This window comes from Lissotriton helveticus, chromosome 3_1 (genome assembly GCF_964261635.1).
Source record: "Lissotriton helveticus chromosome 3_1, aLisHel1.1, whole genome shotgun sequence".
Taxonomy (NCBI): Eukaryota; Metazoa; Chordata; class Amphibia; order Caudata; family Salamandridae; genus Lissotriton; species Lissotriton helveticus.
In genome coordinates this window covers 2,050,548,281-2,050,568,398 of record NC_136061.1, presented here as the reverse complement: position 1 = coordinate 2,050,568,398, position 20,118 = coordinate 2,050,548,281, and positions in this window count along the sequence as shown.

Genomic DNA, 20,118 nt, shown 5'->3' with positions numbered 1-20,118 from the left:
AACAATCAATGGTTCCTTCGAGACAGTAACCTTCCCGGAAAGCTGGAAGCACGCCGAGATCAACGCCCTTCTGAAGAAGCCCAAGGCAGACCCCAAGTACCTCAAGAACTTCCAGCCCATCTCCTTGCTCCAGTTCCCGGCAAAAGTGACAGAGAAGATTGTCAACAAACCGCTAACCCGCTACCTCGAAGACAACAACATCCTGGACCCTTCCCAATCCGGATTTCGCAGCAACCACAGCACCGAGACTGCCCTCATTGCCGCCACTGACGACATCAGGATCCTGATGGGCAAAGGAGAAACAGCCGCCCTCATCCGCCTGGACCTATCAGCAGCCTTTGACACAGTCTGCCACCGCACCCTATCAGCACGCCTCCATGACGCCGGAATTCAAGAGAAGGCACTGGCCTGGACCATAACCTTAACATAATCTCCTACGCTGACGACACCCAGCTGATCATATTCCTCACCGGAGACCCCCACACCGCCAAAACCAACCTCCACAGAGGAATGAAGGCCGTAGCCGACTAGATGAAGGACAGCAGACTGAAGCTGAATTCAGACAAGACAGAGGTCCTTATTCTCGGACCCACCCCATCAGCCTGGGACGACTCTTGGTGGCCCACATCGCGAGGCACAGCCCCGGAACCCACAGACCACGCACGCAACCTGGGGGTCATCCTCGACTCCACCCTCTCCATGACCAGGCAAGTCAACGCCATCTCCGCGTCCTGCTTCAACACTCTCCATATGCTCCGCAGGATCTTCAAATGGATCTCTCCCGACACGAGAAAAACCGTCACCCAGGCCCTCATCACCAGCAGACTCGACTACGGGAACGCCCTCTACTCAGGAACATCAACCAAGCTCCTGAAACGACTACAACGAATCCAGAATGCCTCGGCACGACTGATCCTCAACGTCCCCCGACGCAACCACATCACACCTCACCTGAGAGGCCTGCACTGGCTCCCCGTCAACAAGAGGATCACCTTCAAATTCCTCATCCACGCACACAAAGCACTACACAACACCGGACCCACATACCTCAACAACCGACTCAGCTTCCACACCCCCACCGAAGCCTCCGCTCAGCCAACCTCGCCCTCACCACAGTTCCTCGTATCCAGAAAACCACCGCCGGCGGCAGATCCTTCTCCAACCTCGCCGCCAAGACCTGGAACGCTCTCCCTACCAGCCTACGACAGACTCAGGACCTGCTGGCCTTCAGAAGACTTCTCAGGACCTGGCTCTTTGATCAGTAGCGCCCCCCCCCAGCACCTTGAGACCCTCACAGGTATGTAGCGTGCTTTAGAAATGCTTTGATTGATTGATTGATTCTCAACCTGTGGCATCTTAACATACAAGTGATTATACAATACAAACAGTAAAAACAGTACCTGCTAAACTTCGAAATAATTCCCAACGGATCCTAATAAATGTAAGGAACGCAGAAACATACGAATACTATCAGTATCAAACTGATTAATTCTCAAACAAAACTTGCAATAGTCAAAATAAAATAGCCCAATTAACGCTTACCTCCTAAAACTGAGTATAGTTTGGAGGGCTCCAATCCGCTGATTCGTGTATGGAAATATTTACAGATTGTATGGTCTGGACTTCCCTTTGAGTTACTTGGTAAGAATATGATTACAGATCAGCTCATGAATTATGATAATTCTTCATAATCGCACAATCTACTCCAATAAGTGTAGAATTAAAACACTCACCCAGTGGTAAAAATACCACACTGGTTACTCCTGTTTAATCCACTCATGCCGCGTATGGAAGATGAAAGAGGGAAACTTATATTTTTCCCAGGTCCGGACCGATAACTGCAGGGATTTCAAGAGAATAATAAACCCCATTAGTCTAAACTTGCAAGTCAAGTAAGTCTAAATAACAAAAAGATGCGTGACCGCTCTGCCCCTCATCTTCAATATTAGCGTTTCCACTCTCTCTGCATATGCAAGATCAAAGAGGAAAACGTAAATTTTTCTCATGTCCTGAGCGATAACTGCAGGGATTTCCAGAAGAAAATAAATCCTCATTTTTATTTAAAAATAATAGGACTTAGTATCCCAACCCAGTTCAGCAACACTTGTTCCAATATACCATAATGTACTGAGATATTGTGGTCCGTCTCTGTATGGTCAATGAGATCTAAAGGGACATGTCATAGATATAACTGGGTGAGAAAATTCAAAAACTAGTAAATAGCATTATAGGTATATGCTATTTGGAGTTCTCCACTCAGAGCAAAATGACTGATATGTACTTTCAAAAAGTTCCCAGTAGATACGCTGGATTGTCTTCTTAAACAATTATTGTGATAATCCAAAATTTCAAAGGATATTGTGCTGATATGATCTCAGTAAAGACCTGTTTGGCCCAAAGGAAAGTATAATTCGATAAGGATGATACATTTCAAATATTAATAACATGATTAATATTGACCTGAAGCTGTCTGTAATATTAGAAGAAAATGATTAAAGTAGTTCCTTCATGGAGCTCCTTGATAAGTCTCCTATGAGAAAGGAAACAAACAAAAAAGATGTAGAAGTCTAGTTAAGGTGGAAAGTGTGACATATCACTGTAAAAATGTTTTATTTTTTAAGGATCTCCTCATATGATAAATGAGAAGTGTCATATTGTTTTCCTGAGAAACTCACTTCTAAGATATATCCCTTTAGTGATTAGTATATGTAGTACCGTACTGAAATCAGCACTGTGTGTACATTGTAGTATTAAGAGAAGTCTGCACGTGTACATTCTGTGACCCCATCCCTGACGTCCCTCCAAGATAACAAGTGGTCTTGTTAAGTAACCAAATAAAGATTTGCAGTATATCAAATAAAGTTCTCAACACCGCACTGCGTAGACAATTCCAAGAAAGGTCAGCACGTGTACGTGCTATGACCCTCCCTTGGCAGGTATCATCCCAAATTGAAGAGAGGCTTAATTAATGACTTAGAGCAGAAATACATCTATAATACACATCCACATGCTCCTTGCATTTATATTCTGCCAAAAGTCCACAAAAGTGGAGGAATTGGATCACCCACTTGAAGAATTTTGCAGTACATAGACATCTTGTTGCAACTTTTGGTACATAAACTTCCATCATACATACGAGATACAGGAGCAGGTTAGAAGATCTGAAATGGGCAGACACTTTCCACTTTGTGACACAGGACATAAATTATTTGTATACTAGTATCCCACTAGAGAAGGGTTTTATGGCACTTGCTTCGATCTTATCAATGCATGATGCAACTCTATATGAGCACACTGATATGATCATGGACCTAACCAGACTAGTCCTAGAAAATAAGTTTTCTTACATGATACTGCCTGGTACAAACAGGCACAGAGAGTGGCCACGGGGCGAAATTTTCTCCCTCGTACTCCAAGCTTTGAAAGAGTTCACATCTGGACCAATTGTCCTTCAAGTCCCCAGGAGCACATACTATATTATGGGAGATATATAGATGACATACATATGATTTGGACAGGAGAGCTACACCTTTTGGAAAAGTTTTTGAATACCTGGGTAACAACACATATAATCTCAAATTTACTCACATTGTCAATTCAAAGCACATTGAATTTCTAGATGTTACTCTATATGCAGAGTGCTTTTGCATTGCTTTCAAGCTCTACAGAAAGTCTGCAGCATGCAACTCTGTTTCACACGCTAGTAGTGCACACCCATCTGCCCAGATCAAGAGTATACCGCTGGGTGAAATGACACGCATACGTAAAAACTGCAGTGATGATGCCATCTGCACAAAAGAACTGGACATTCTTGAATCAACGTTCAGGAGCGGAGGCTACACAGATAAAAAACCTAGCAAAGGCACGTAACAGGATTGTGAAGACAAAACGTGAGTCACTATTGAAGCTTAAGCACAAAACACAGAAAACCTAGCAATGTCTAACATCGATTTCTAGATATTGTCCGTGGAGTCAGAATTTTTACAAAATACTTAACAATCATTGGTACATTTTAGGATTAGATCCAGCCCTTAAGAAATATCTGTCCAAAAAACCTATGGTCACATACAGCAGAGTTACCACTCATAGAAAGGTAGCCTGTCCAAGCTATGCTACACACAGTTGCCGAAGAAACCTAATGGCTTCTTCAAATGCACAAGATGCAATGTGTGCCAATATGCAATGGACAAGAAAACATGGTTTCAATACAACACTACATACAGACACCATATATATCAGTTTATCAACTGTAACATAAAATGTGTAGTTTACTGTATTGTATGTATATGTCAGCAAATATATATAGGAAGCACTATCAGACCTCTGAAGGACCGAATACAGAAACACATTCATATCATAAGAAATAATATTCCAACTATCCCTTGGCAAATCACTGCGATACCATGCACAGGGGATCTGAAGTAATGAAAATCCGATTTCATGGACTAGCCCACATAGCCAACCACCCATAGTTGTCTCTCAGAAAGAAGGAACCCAAGTGGATCATGAAGCTAAGATCAGTGGAAATGGGAATCAATAAAGACAAGGAATTACATGTTTTCCTGAGAGATTAACACTTACACTGATCATTATCCAATGTGGTTATAATAACTGTATCTCTGTTGTCAGAAATTATATTTCTGGCTGGCTAGGGAATATGCCTAAGCCAGGGAGAAACCACCACTCTAGTCAGGGCAAGGGAGTTACACACCGAAGATAACCCCTGCTCACCCCCTTGGTAGCTTGGCATGAGCACTCAGGCTTATCCCAGAGGCAATGTGTAAATCATTTGTGCAACACACACACGCAGCAGTAACACACTAGGTTCACCACAAAAGAAAATCCACACAAGGTTATATAAAAAAATAGCCATTCTATTACTCATAAAACACATTAGAATTCTATCACATATGTACACTGAGGCACCTGGCACTAGGCACTACTTTACAGGGGATTATATAAATGACAGGGCCAATCGGGCCACTGTCAGGACCATTAGAACAGGTAGTAAAAGATACAACAACCAGTAACTACTGGCAAAGACACACATTATGCATCTTCACAAATAGGCATAAATCACATTATGCATCATCACATTAGGTATAAACTGTCATTGGCATTGCACTAGACCCATAACATATCATGCCCTTTTTTCGGCATAATCACAACTGCACCTAGTGAATATCACCTCATGACACAGTATAGCACAGTATAGCACAGTATGTCAATACCTCTGGGTGCCAATGCACCATCACTACACATCAATAGTGGGTCCAGTACCAGTACTTATGGCCCTAGAATGGCAGTGTGTCTTTGCTCTACATGGAGTATAGGGATCTCCATTCCCCCTCTAACATGAGGCCTCAAAACTGGAACACCCCTGACGTTGCAGCTGCCCGCAATCCGGCGGTGCAGCTGTAACAGGAATCCGGCAACACTCACTGGAGCATTTTCTGCGTGTTGCAGTTGACAACAGTTGCCCATAATGTGTGGTGCGGCTGTAGACCCACGCAGTTATCCTCACCACTGTGCTGCATTTCCAAAACTTTCTACGGCCTCTCGGACCAATGCTCGTGCTACAGGCTGGCCCCTCTCCTGCACTGACACCAAATGGCAATGCCCCAGCCTCACAACAACTGGAACCACACTTGGCGGCCGCCCGTAGGCACAAGAGAGGCAGCGGCTGCCAGGTAACGTGATCGCCATGCCAACCAGTTTCACCTCTGTGGGGACAAAAAGAAATGCGGGAAGGGCTCTATTTTCCCTCATGGAAGCCCAGCCCACAATCAGGTTCCCATAATGCCTGACTTCCTTTACGGTCTCCGTTCTCTGCCTCATGGTTGGCTATGCTTTACTAGTCGATTCCGCCTACAACCAGGCAACGGGCACCTGACTTCCTGGTCACGACAGCGGCTGCTTTCGCTACGAGCCCTGTTGGAGTCCCTGTCTCTGGCTTGGTAAATAACATATACATAGTATATACACTATACATATACTAACCATTAAAAGGATATATCTTAGAAGCGAGTTTCTCAGAACAATATAACGTTTCTCATTTATCATGTGGAGGGGATCCTTCTAAAATTTAAAAAAAATGTCAGTGATATGTCACACTTTCCCACTTATCAAGACTTGTACATAAATATATCTTTTTTGTTTGTTTCCTTTCTCATAGGAGACTTATCAAGGAGCTCCTTGAAGGAACTACTTTAATCATTTTCTGGTAATATTACATACAGCTTCAGGTGAATATTAATCATGTTATTAATATTTGAAATGTACCATCCTTATCGAATTATACTTTCCTTTGAGCCAAACAGGTCTTTACTGAGATCATATCAGCACAATATCCTTTGAAATTTTGGATTATCACAATAATTGTTTAAGAAGACAATCCAGCATATCTACTGTGAACTTTTTGTAAGTACATGACAGTCACTTTGCTCTGAGTGGAGAACTCCAATTAGCATATACCTATTATGCTAGTTACTTATTCTAACCAGCTTTTAAATCTTTTCTCACCCGGTTATATCTATCACATGTCGTTTAGACCTACTTAGGGGACACCTCAGCTCCGGACATCATTGCGGCCCTTCCAGATGGCTATGAGGCTGTATGGCATAACAGACAGGGAGCTGCTAGAGGAGGTGGTGTGGGTATTATCTTTAAGAAACACCTTATGGTTGTTAAAATCCTTGCTAAACATCTAGAGGGGACAGATATACTAGGTGTAAAAATTCTGTTAAAAAATTTGTGCCTTTTACTTACGGTAACTTACCGCCCCCCGCGGCCTTTACCCACTTTTACCGATCTCTTTTTGGAAATTGTCATGGACCTTTGCACCCGATACTAAAAAATATTAGTAGTGGGTGACTTTAATTTCCACTGGGATAATATCCAAAAGGATCCAGCAGCACGCCAGCTCGATTCCGCCATGAAATCATTAGACCTCCTTCAGTTGGTTGATAGCCCTGCACACACTGGCCACATTCTTGATCTCATTTGGTCATCACTGCCATTGGCGACGCTAACAAAGATCCGCCCGTGTGCTTGGTCTGATCACTCGTTAGTTAGCTGCTGGATCCCAAGTGACTGCCAGCCATTACAGTCACCACCAGTCTGGAGACTGGTACGGGATTGGAAAAGGTGGAAGCAAGCCATCTAGCTGCCATCCTTGATGCACCCATTAACACCAATCCCCGGCCAGCCACCTTGGCTCAGGAAAATGACCAGCTTACGGCCACCATTCGTTCCGCACTTGATCAGATAGTGCCAGAAAGAAAGGTAAAAATTAGAGATCAGGGCCATGGCGCCCCTTTGTTTAATGACACACTTAGGGATCTAAAACAAACTCTCCGTCAAGCTGAAAGGCGGTGGCGACAAAACTAGAAGTTAGAGGACTTCAACTCCTTTAAATCTACACTTTCATCCTACAAACACGCCATCACAGCAAGGAAGGCAGAATATTATGAGGGCAGAATCCAGCTAGCAGAAAATAAGCAAAAGGAAACTTTCAACATTTTGAAAGAACTTAGCCAGAAAGCTGAGGCTAAGTTATTAGCCCCCCCTACAGACTGTAATGCCTTCCAGGTTTTCTTCCTCCAAAAGGTTGATGATATCTTATTAGAGATAGCGAACTCCTCAATCAGCCAGGACTCCAACTCGCAACAGACAGTTCCCCATCCCCCTGAAGCTCGTCTTACTAAATTTCCCCTCTTGGATGCGCAATCCCATGTCCCCCTCATGAACCGTGTGAAATCAGGATCTCCTACAGATCCTTGCCCTCCGAGAATTTTCCAACTGGCTGCTCCCAGCCTAGATGGCCATATTCTCAAGCTACTAAATGCTTCCTTGGAAACAGGCTCTCTACCTCCCATGCTGAAAGAGGCTAGAGTCACTCCTCTACTTAAGAAGCTAGGTGCGGATGCCTCAATTTGTAAAAACTATAGGCCAATTTCCCAGCTTCCATATCTGGCTAAGGTACTCTAACAGCATGTCCTCAAAATACTTTCCATCTTTTTTGAGGAACATAGACTGTTACATGCCAGACAGGCCGGCTTTAGAGCTCATCATAGCACCGAGCTGGTGATGCTCTCGGTTCTGGATGAGATGAGGGTCATGGCGGACAAGAAAGTATCGAGTGCCCTGATTTTATTAGATCTGTCAGCGGCATTCGATACAGTCAGCCATAAAATCCTCTTGACCCGACTCGCTAATGCAGGTATAGAGGGACTCGCCCATCGATGGCTTAAATCCTTTCTGGCCAATCGGACTCAGAGGGTGCAGCTGGGCGATCAGGTATCGACAATCGGCTCTCTGACTTGTGGTGTTCCGCAGGGCTCTGCGATGTCCCCCCTGCTTTTTAATTTATATCTGGAACCGTTGGTGGAGGCTCTGGGCCAATTGGGTTTCCAGGTTTTCAATTATGCAGATGACACTCAGCTCCTGGTACGGATTATCAACTCCAGTTCAGCTCAGGAACACGTACAAGAGCTACTACGCTTTATAGTGAACTGGATGACGGAAAACTCACTTAAAATAAACCCGGATAAGACGGAAATTCTGCTCGTCCCCCATATCAACAGTCCATGGTGTAACCTGTTCTGGCCACGGAAGCTGGGTGCTGCTCCAACCCTAGTCCCAGTGGTAAAAAGTCTGGGAATTAAAATTGATGCAGAACTTTCAATGACTAATCAAGTGTCTGCGGTGGTTGGCACTTGTATAGGGCTTATGAGATGCCTACGAAAACTGGTTCCCCCTTCTCACTACAGCCTCCCTACAGGCAATTGTCTCTGCTATAATAATGTCCAGGCTGGATTATGGGAATGCCCTTTACATTGGCCTCCCTTGGAATCTGACAAGAAGATTGTAGGTTGTGAACAACGATGCGTCACGCCTCATCTTCGATTTATCAAGGCGGGCTTATGCCTCTCTATTGCTCTTGAAAGTGCACTGGCTCCCTATTAAGCAACGTGCAGTTTTTAAAGGCCTCTGCATTGCTCATTAGGCCATCTATGGTCAAGCCCAGTCCTATATTAAGAACCGGCTGATAAACTACGCCCCTGCACGAACGGTCCGTTCCTCTGTGGTCTGTCGTTTGGTCACTCCACGCTTCCATTCTCGCAAAGGGGGTAGAGCTTTTTCCATTTTGATACCTCATCTCTGGAATAACCTACCCAGATCACCTGCGCCAGTAACCAGTCCTTCTTCCCTTCAGGAAAAAACTTAAGACTATCTTGTTCTTGGAGGCAGCGACCATGAAATAAGTCATCCTCACTAATTCATACGCACTGTCTGTGGTGAATTTCTCCCCTCGAAGAGCGAAGAGACCTGATGGTGAACCTGCGCTATAAAAAAGGTAATAATATAGCATAACATAACATACACAGACGTACCACAAGATCCCAGTACATTATGGAATATCGGAACAAGCGTTGCTGACCGGGTTATCCTTTCACTCCAGACCTTACTGTGAGTGGAATACTAGGTCCTATTTAAAAAAGAAAAGTATTACTCTCAACTGTCTGAATACATCTGATAAGCTGAGAACAATAATTTATTTTTTGTTTATTTTTAATACATTTTGACTAGTCAAGGAACAAGTCCTTTGCCAGGACTGTTAACCCACTGGACCGTGACAACAGACTTTTATCATTTAGGTCAGTTCTTATATTATATTATACTTAAAAGAAATTATTTGTCTTCTTCGTATCATTTGGTGATAAGCATTCTAACTCTTCTTGTTCTTCACACGGTTAATCCCTCTACCAATTTTCACTTTTTCATGTTTGGGAAGTCACATAGGGGTCAATTCTGATTCAGAAAAATGCCTTCCGAATAGCCGCACGGAGTTTTTTTCCTGTACGAATCGTATGTAGAACCCTACCCGTACATATGATGTAGTACGATGTGAACCCAAAGCAGTTCTCCGTACGAATCATACCGAAGACCGTACAACTCACAAATCTGTACGAATCGCATTCGGAATGCACAGTACGCGATGTCCGTATGGATCGAAGCTGCATTTTCCGATCCTGCAAGTATGAATCGTATCGACAACACTCCGTACGACTCTTTTTCTACGGGAGCTTAAAACGTCCGTAAAAGCAGATTTTGCCTCGAAATGCGTACAAAACGGACCCCCCCCCTCGGGTACGGTGCGTACACCCCATGATTGCAGGGGTACGGTGCATCGGGGTACGGTGCGCACACCCCTGCATTTCAGGGGTACAGTGCGTATGTCCCTGTGCGTACACCCCATGATCGTAGGTGTACGGACCGTAGGGGTACGGTTCGTACACCCAAGGTCGTAGGTGTACAGTGCGTACACCCAGTGCGTACACCCCATGCGTACACCACTTGATTTTAGGGGTACGGTGCGTATGTGATAGTGTTACCCTCTATAAGAATTGCTCATACGCGACAAATCACATACTCATTCTCCGGTCCGGATCGTACTTGGCGGGTCGTGCGTCATTTTTATGAATAGTACAGTTCACTATGCGGGTCGATGTCGTACGGATTTACACTTCATTTTCGTACAGTTCGCAATGATTCAGACGTATTTTCTTTCAACGGATCGTACTACGTGATTCGGACCGATCCGTACGATTCGTACGGAAGCGGCTATGAATACGAATCATCGTACGGATTCGTTTCCCCGAATTGGAATCGACCCCATAGTGTTCATTTTGGAGCAATTTCCTCTTCTCCTGTTTTAATGCAATTTCAATGCATGCACACACTTTGGACCATCCATTTTCTCCAGGGCGTTCTAATATTTGATTCCCTGTGATCGTCTTACTAGAGTACAAAATCACTACACCGAAAATTGTATGAAGATTTGTGTTAAAACTACATGTAAGTATTTATCAAATATTTTTTTATATGTATATGTGGTTACAGCTTTGAAGAAGTCACATGTGTCTCGAAACACATGTCGGCTGTCTTGGACCACAATACAAATATTTAAAACAAATACGTGACACCTGTCTTCTGATGTTGAGAATTTGTCGACTATACTGTGCATGAAAATAATAATATTGATTTTTGAACATTGAGTGCTTTGGTACACAAATTTCCAAATGTTAACAGAAGTGTCTTTCACCAACGTATTTTTAAAATTTTGGGTAGTATGGTGTACCTGTACGTATTAGCACCACAACCAAATGTCTTCTTGTGCTAATCCTTTGAAAATCAATATTGGCACATTCCAAATAGCTGTGCTGCCTAAGGAAACCATCACTACCCATAATCAGTTTTGAAAACCACAAACCATACTTGGAATGATATGATCAGATGTGGACCCAGGGAATGGCACAAGAGAGAGAAACAGACACACTGCATATCCTCACACAGCCTTGTTTCACAGCTGGGCTCAGTCTGCATTGCAATGGGATTGATATCTAAATACAAGAGGAGTTGTTTAGTGTTTTTGTGATAGAAAATCCAGCTCTCAACTTAAGGTATAGTTTAGACTTTTGAGCAATCGCTCTATTTTGCGCTTTCTGCTTAAATGAAGCTCTGTGTTTCCCTGGAGCTGAAATACAATTAACACCTAGACTGCTGCAGCAATTCCCCCTCTGTGCTAACATTTGCAGGATCCCATTGTTCATGACGAGCTCAGCTCGTCATAAGCACACGAGCAGTGTACTGCTGGAAGGGGTTAAAGCCCATGTTACATATGCAAATGGTACTCTGAGCCATTACGTGTTGCTTATTTAAGATTATTACCTTTAAGGTGCCATGTTCTGTGATTTGAATTACTCAAAGTGACAAGTTCATAAACTGGAAAACAGTAAAAGTACATTATTTTCATGCAATTCACCTAACAATGAGATGTCACCTTCTTGTCTTACACAATTGCTTATTACGGCAAATGGACAGAATATCGAGTCCTTTATTTCGATTTGCAATAATATTGAGTGCAGAATATGGGATATAAAAATATCAAGTGTCAGAATATTGTTGTAAAGGCTATCGAGTCTAAGGTAGGTAATATTGTTTTTAACAATGTCATTATTATTGTTTGCAAAAATATAGTTGTTTAAAATATAGTTTTTTGTCTTAGTATTGCACTTGTTTTTTAATTTATGTATTCAAATTCTAAACGTTATTAATTTTATCTTAAGGAAATGTTGTGTTTTAGTTCTGTAGCGGGTTGTGGTTTTAAAGGGGAATATGGTGGGAAGTAATTAAATTATGATAATGTATTAATAATTTCTAGAAGTTTTCATTTCAATTAATTACATTTTGCGTTTTAGTTCTATAGCGGGTTGTGGGTTCATAGGGAAATAGGGTGGGAAGTAATTTATGTATAATCAATGAATTAATATTTTTTATTAATTAATATTTATGTATTTAATATTTTGTATTATTGATTGTGGTCATTAATGTATTATTATTTATTTAATAATCTGATGTTTATTATTAATTATTTTGTAATTATGTTAATTGTGTCATTTTTTTAGGAGCGGGATGTGGGTTGATAGGGGAGTAGGGTGGGAAGTAATTTAATTATAATTAGTTAATTAATTTTTTTATTAATCAATATTTATGTATTTAATATTTTGTATTATTAATTGTGCTAACTAATTTATTATTAATTATTTATTCCTTGGTTGGTAATTATTATTAATTAAATGGTAATTATGTTGATTGTGTCATTTTTTGAGGAGTGGATTGTGGGTTGATATGAGGGCAGAGTGGGAAGTAAATTAATTATAATTGATTAATTAATCTTTTTAATAAAATAATATTTATACATTTAATTTTTATTATTGTTAATTGTGGGAATTAATGTATTAATAATTATTTATAAATTGGTTGTTAATTATTATTATTAATTATTTGGTAAACATGTTCATTGTGTCATTTATTTAGGTACTGATTGTGGGTTGATAGGGGAGTAGGGCGGGAAGTCATTTAAATGTAATACATTTTAAAATATTTTTATTATACAATTTAGTTAATGTTATTTTATATTGTTAATTGTGTGAATTAATTTTTATTATATTTATTATTTTGATTGTTAATTGTATTAATGCATGAATTAATTAATTAATTGTTAATTACTTATGGTATTTGTGTCATGTTTTTCAACATTGGTGGTGTCATTTATGTGGGATTATGGTGGGAGGTAATTTATTTATAACTAATTAATATTGTGTTAATTATTGCTAATTAATTAATTAAACTAAATATGCTAATTGTGGAATAATGTTGATGTCTGAGTTGTGGGGTTTATAGTTGTAAATGTTGGGATTTAAAAAAAAGATATTGATGATTTGATGTTATTAGTTATTAATTTATTAACATGAAATTAGAAATGGAAATTGTAGAAAAAAAATTAAGTGTGTGTTTTGGTTTATGTTGGGGTAGAGGGTGGAAAGTAATCGAAATAAATGTAACATTAGTGGATCATTAATATTTATTTGTTAATTGATAAATATTTTTGGTAATTGTTTTGTTTTTAATTTGTTTGGGGATTTAGGTTCAATTGATGTAATGTTTGTTTTTATCCCCTTCGCTATCCTACACTTTCACAACTGTTGCACTCATTGGAGTGGAAGTAGTAGTTTATTCCCCTCGGGCATCCAACACTTTCCCTACTGTTGCACTTGCTGGAGTGGGAATTGTAAATTAGTTCCCTTCGCTAACCAACACTTTCCCTACTGTTGCACTTGCTGAAGTGAGAAATAGTAAATGTATCCCCTCCACTATCATACACTTTCCTTACTGTTGCACTTGTTGGAGTGGGAATAGTTATTTTTACCCCTCAGCTATCCAATATTTGCCCTACTGTTTCACTCCCTGGAGTGGAAATAGTAAATGTACCTCCGCTATCCTATAGTTGCACTCGTTGGAGCAGGAATAGTAATTTGTTCCTCTCTGATATCCAACACTTTCCCTACTGTTGCACTCTCTGGAGTGGGAATAGTAATTGTTATGTCTCTGCTAGCCAATACTTTCCCTACTGTTGCCCTTGTTGGAGTGGGAATAGTAAATTATTATTTCCCTTTGCCATCTAACCCTTTCCCTACTGTTGCACTTGCTAGAGTGGGAATAGTAATGTTTACCCCTCTGCTATCTAACATTTTCCCTACTGTTGCACTCCCTGGAGTGGGAATAGGAATTTTATCCCCTCTGCTATCCTACAATTTCTCTACTGTTGCACTTGCTGGAGTGGGAATAGTAAATTATTCCCCTCCGCTATCCAACACTTTCCCTAGTATTGCATTAATTGGAGTGGGAATAGAAAATTGTTCCCCTCCGCTATCCAACACTTTCCCTACTGTTGCACTTATTGGAGTGGGAATAGTAATGTTTACTTCTGCGCTATCCAACACTTTCCCTACTGTTGCACTCCCTGGAGTGGGAATAGTCATGTTTTCACCTTCGCTATCCAACACTTTCTCTACTGTTGCATTCATTGAAGTGGGAAAAATAAATTATCCCTCTCCGCTATCCAACAAATTTCCAAGTGTTTTATTCATTGGAGAGGGAATAGTAAATTATTCCCCTCCACTATCCAACACTTTCACTACTGTTTCCATCCCTGGAGTGAGAATAGTAATTTTTACCGCTACGCTATCAAATACTTTCCCTACTGTTACACTTAATGTAGTTTAAAATGTAGTTTTAAAAACTAATACATATTTTAATAATTTCATTTATAATCTTTTATTTTTTATTTTTAATGTTACTGGTGTATGACTACACCACCAGTAACAGTAGTTAGTTATAGTTAGGACCTTGTTTCCGTAGGAAATCCACAACATTCTATTTGGAATAACTTTGGCGTCTGTTGACGAATCTTCGTGAATTCCACTAAGAAAATGACATGCTGGGTTCCGCTCCTTCTCTGAAAGTTTGGGGGTGATTTGTCAAGTGGGGGCTGAGAAAAAAGGGGGGTCCCAAAACATGTTTTCCCCATGCAATTTTCCATAGGGACCTTTAGCCAGGGCTACAGCCCGAACGGCTGAACGGAATTACACAGAGAAATTTGGCAGAGAGGTAGAGTTCTGTTCGCACATTGTGCTTTTTGTTAAATGGTGTAAATCCATTCAGTAGTTTCTGAGAAAATTGCAAGTAAAATCATAGCGATATCTAGAGTCGGAGTTCAGTACGCGTACTGAAATCTGTTCAATTACGAGCACGAGGTGCATGCTGATTGGCTGTGAACTGTGTGTCAACACTCGAAACCAGGAAGTGTTGGCGGCCATCTTGTGCCTCGCTAGAACCAAATCACAAGAAAACAGTAAAACAAAGTTGATAAATAAGGGAAGGGGGTAGGGTAGAGATATTCTGACCCTCTAGGCTTGCTTAGGGGGTCGTATATGGATGTTTAAGCTCTATTTGTATTTTTATTTTTTTAAAGAAAGATCGCGGCATACGCGTATGTAAATACCTACAATTACGAGCAGGAGCTGCATGCTGATTGGCTGTCAATACTCCAAACCAGGAAGTATTGACAACCATGTTGTTTGTCGGAAGAGCAGGGTCACAAGATAACAGTAAAACAAAGTTGAGAAATAAGGAAAGGGGCAGGTTAGAAACATTCTGAGCCTAAAGTCTTGGTCAGGGGGAGGTACATGGATCTTTAGGCTCAATTTTTATTTAAAAAAAAATAAAAAAATGTCGCGGTACTCGTGCAGTACTTGTACACGGTGGAAAAGGTGAAAAAAAAGTAGAAGTCCGTTTTATTCATTAGGTCCATGGGGGTAAATTACGGGGCCAATTTATCTGCATAATGGGGGCTTGTACGGTGTCCCGAGCACTGGGGAACGGCACTCCTCTGGTTTTATTTTGAAGTATGCGGGGAGGTTACGGTCCTTCTCGCCGCAGTCTCGGTGAGCGGCACCCCTCGGGTCTTTTTAAAAAAAAAATATGTTTTGAGGTCTCTCTCTCTCTCTCTCCTCGTACACGTCTCGGGGTACTCCACCTTTCTGGGGCAGTGATATGTAAAATGGCCTTCCAGCTTCGGGTACATGTATTGTCTGGAGTTTTTTATTAATGTTGGGATGGTGGGCTTGATAATACGTCCTTGTAACTTTCCATAGAAGCGTATGTTCTGGTGCTAACATGGGGTTCTATGGGAAATAACAAGGCCGTATTATGAAGCTCATTATCGCCGTTTAATCAGCAGTTTCTTGCCAATAAAACTGCCATAATTTTAACACCAGTCCTTGATAATATGCATCTAAGTTTACTGGTGAAAAAAAAGAGCAATGGTCTATATTGTCAACAAAAGGTGATACATTATCGTCGCATTTATTGGTAGGAAACTGCCGATAAAGCGGAGATAATGGGCTTGATAATATGTACTTGTGAATAACCATAGCAGTCTAGGTTAGGATCAGAACCTGGGCTGCAATGGGAAGTTACAAGGGCCTATTATCAAGCACATTAGTGCTGCTTTATCGGCAGTTTCCTGTCGATAAAAGCGGCGATAATGTATCGCCTTTTGTATGTAAAGCTTTCCTTTTTTTGGTGTAGCAGTTGTACTCTCTTCGCATGCTCAGCGTCGTTTCGAAGTTCACGTTTTTTTCTTCAAGTTCAACAAGCAAACCTTTGTTTATATCAGTTAGTAAATCTGTTGCATTCTTTTCCCGGTTCATGTGATTCATCCGGTGCTGTACTTTTGTACAGTATTAATAGTCATATTTTTTACACATTTATTTGAAAGGTAGTGCCGAGGCGCCAAATGTTGATTACGTACTCCGTCCACTGCCATTTTAGTAGTTTCTCACTGTTATATTTATAATATCAGTTACTTAGAACTCAGTAGTTTTCAATCCGAGTCTTGAATATCTTACTATAGTATTCCAACATTATTTTTATTGTGGACCGTCATACCCCTCCCCCACAAAATAAAAGAAGTATGTAGTTTTTTTTAATTAACTTTTATTAAACAATAAATATAAACGAAACTCAATTAACTTTTATTAAACAATAAATATAAACAAAACTCAATTAAAACTATATTAGAATTGGCAAAATAAGTTAAACAATGTTATAAAAATTGTGAAATAGATTCGAAAAGGTGTCCGATTGGTAATCTGCAAAGGAAAAAGAAAATTAGAGTTTAGAATTATGTAGATGTGAGTAAATAAGCTGAAGCATTACAAGTTGTGGTAACTCTACAGTTTTACGTGTGAAGTGTGACTCGTATATTCCTGTTCTGTTATAGTGCCGCGTTCAAGTGGTGTCTATATGGAAGTGCCTATTGCGTTACTGACGCCCGTTATGGTGACTTATTTCTAATACATTCCCATGAAGGATTTGTAGATCTAGGCCTCTGTGCTTACCGTTGTATAAATCTTGCGGCCAAACACTGCAGCCACAGGGATGAACAACTTCAGGTGGGCTGATCTTCTACACATCCAAGTAGACAGCAGTGTCTAAGTTTAAGAGAGATAGGGAAATGATGTCACAGAGAGTGAGAGAGAGAGAAAACAACATTAAAACTGTTGCAGAGTCTGGAGTTGAGATTTTTTGTTGAACCAGATGTAGATTTACTAGCTCCTTGCATCACTTTACCCATGCTCGGAGGTAATTATACATTTTACAGAGAAGCTGCTGTACCCTACGCACTCTGGGCCTTAATATCAAGCCTTAGGCGACAAAAATTATTGCCACTTTATCGTCAGGAAAGTGTCGCTAAAGTGGCGATAATGGGTTTGATAAAATGCTCTATGGAATTCCAATCGAGGCTCATGTCAGATGTCCTTCACATCTAACATGAGCTTCGATTGGAATTCCAAGGAGCATATTATCAAACCTATTATGGCCACTTTAGCGGCAGTTTCCTGCAGATAAAGTGGCGATAATTCTGTTGCCAAGGTTTGATAATATGGACCTCTCTCCTTTCATAAATAAAAGTTACACTGCAGTTTTACGAGTGCAGTGTACCTGGTACATTTTACTTGTTATAGTACCGCGTTCAAGTGGTGTCTATATGGAAGTGCCTATTGCGTTACTGACGCCCCTTATGCCGAATTATTTCTAATGCATTGCTAATGGTATTGTATATATAGGCTGCTGTGCTTACCTTGTATAAAGAGTGCGGCCACCGGAGTTCATCACTCGACTTGAACTCTACTTCTATACGTCAAAGTATTTTCAATAAGTTGCAGAGAATTCCATTGCTCTTGCTCGATAGGCCGTTGTTGCTTCTGAAGGATGTTTGCTAAAGGAAACAAAAGGTCATTTTGATTAGTCATCGTAAACTGAGTTGCGAAACTACTATCAAAAATGAATTTTAATGTGGGTTCCTAATATTCCGTAGTTAAGACTGTTGCAACTCCATCAAAAAAAGGAAGATCAATAAGTTAATAAAGGCCTGGGACGGCCTTGTGACGCAGAAAAAAAAATACTATCATGGATGCACAATTAATAATAATAGAGGCCTAAGCACGTGGCGTAGTACAGAAATACGACACAGAAATGTATTGACGCACAATTTTTAGGATTAGAGGTGTATAGCACGTCGTGACTTATAAAGAAATATTTCAATTATGTAAGTACAATTTAAAACCATTGAGGGGTAGGAAAGCCATATGAAGGATAAAAAAATAGTATTATGCATATACAATTTACAGTGGAGGCTGATGTTGTGACGTCTTCTCTTACCTTTGTTTCTGTCGTCTTTTGTCGTGTCTTGAAAGGTTGCGGTTTTGCTTAGTTTGGGGTGTTTTCGACAGTCTGTATGTCATCACAGCAGAGGCAGGCAAAAGAGAGCGTGCTCACGTCAGTGCCTGCAATATATAGGAACCGCGGGGGCTGACCAAACCAAGTCCAGGGCCGTCATTGGTAGCGTTTTCGCGGTCAATAAGAATGATGGCCCTGGGGGACATCACATTGGCTAATGTATTGGTTTCCAGGCTAAATGATAGCAAGCATGCTTGGTGGTGGGATGTGGGTAGTGTCGGCGGACGTGCACCGCGCATGTGCAAGTATGAGTGTGTGCACCAACAATTAACAACAGAGAGAGATGGGGGCGGTCTTATCATGTGCGCAGAGGCAGGCCCAGAATCAGCTCTGCAATGAGTCATCACTTGTAATCATTGTCCTTAGCGTGCCCTTAGCTCTGATTTGTCACTGAGAGGGTGATCGCACCATAGTTTGTACTGTTTCTCATACTCAGCGTGTACCCGCGCATACGGTACGAATATGCTTTGACGTTACGCGTCGCATTAAAGCTTCGGTGTTACGTCATGTACAGCGTTCTGTACGCGAAAGGGGGCAATGTTTCTACTTGGTTTAAAACATTTATGCATTTAATGTAGATACTAAGGGCAGAGATGTGGGATAACTATGATTTTTTTTAAATACTTTTAATAATCCTATATTACTTTTGAAAAGAATTACACAAATCGCGTGAGAAGATAATGCGTACTCGTATTGAAAGAGCTGTGCAAGCGCATCATAAGCGTACGCAAAGCCATGTGACTTTAAAAGTAGAGATTTGATTGGTTTGTAAATTTTCCTATTGTTAGTGTTGAAAGTTCTGTCCCATTATAATTATTCGACTTTGACTTTCTAAGAAGAAGCATTTGTTGTGAGAATCTTCTCAAATAGAAGGAAGATCGCCATAATAAGAGCAATGGAGTCATCTTCCAGCAGTAGTTCAGAGGAATATTTAATTCCTGAAGAAGCTCCAAAGAAGAGGAAAGAAGCTCTAATTTGAAAGTTTTTCACTTTTCCAGAAGGTCAAAAAAAGGTTAATGCTGCAAAAGTAACCTGTAAAATTTGCCAAAAAACTCTTTCAAGGGGTGATCCATGTAAAAAATACTCCTTTGGCACAGCAAATATGGTGCAACACGTAAAGAACTTACACCCCAAGAACTTTGCTCGAGCTGAGCACGTTGCACGAGAACCCACCTGCTGCTACATCAATCACATCATCTGCGGCAGTATTTTCAGCAAGCAGTCCACACCCACATATTGATTTTGACTTTGCTAAAGTTACATTTGCATTTATTGCGATAAACTTTTGTGTTATGGGGAACAGTCTATCGACCTGATAAAACACAGGATACAGGATCATTGCTGTCCTCGACATTAGTTGTTCTTTTTTTCATTCTTTTGTTCCGGTTGGAATTTGTTGAGAAAACA